At 56.8% G+C, this 505-nt stretch overlaps 1 protein-coding gene across 1 annotated transcript in view; it reads left to right on the top strand.

The window, feature by feature from the left end:
• CCDC92 (coiled-coil domain containing 92) overlaps window positions 1-505 on the top strand; it is a 21,519-nt gene continuing 21,014 nt past the window's right edge. Inside the window, exon 1 of the mRNA XM_014518110.2 lies at window positions 1-131. The gene's annotated coding sequence lies outside the window, so the exon portion shown is untranslated. The remainder of the gene's footprint in view (window positions 132-505) is intronic.

Below are 505 nucleotides of genomic sequence, written 5' to 3' on the forward strand. Positions count from 1 at the left end.
GGGGGCCAAGGGCGGCACCACCCGGCCCACGCCGCTGCAGGAGGGGGACAGCTGCCGCCGCCGGGCCTGAAATTGCTCCTCGCTGCTGGGGCGGCCGCGGGAGACCTGGGCTCGGCCCCCAGCTCGTAAAGGTTAGGCCCTCAAATACTGGGGGTTCAGCCCACAAAAACTGGGGGGTTCGCCCCACACATACTCCTATTTTTGCATCAAAATAGTGCCATTTTCGCCCCCAAAACTGTGGTTTTAACCCCCAAATACTGCAGTTTAAGCTCCCAAAATACTGTGGCTTCAACCCACAAAACCTGGGGGGTTAGCCCCTAAAATGCTCCAATTTTAGCACCAAAACACAGTGCTTTTAGCCCCCAAACTGTGGTTTTAGCCCCAAAATACTGCAGCTTCAACCCACAAAAATGGGGGCTAGCCCCTAAATTCCTGGGGGTTTAGGCCACAAAATCTTGCCGCTTCAATCCACAATAGCTGAGGGGTTAGCCCCCCCCCCCCCCCC

The sequence above is a fragment of the Alligator sinensis genome, unplaced genomic scaffold (assembly GCF_000455745.1).
Source record: "Alligator sinensis unplaced genomic scaffold, ASM45574v1 scaffold628_2, whole genome shotgun sequence".
Taxonomy (NCBI): Eukaryota; Metazoa; Chordata; order Crocodylia; family Alligatoridae; genus Alligator; species Alligator sinensis.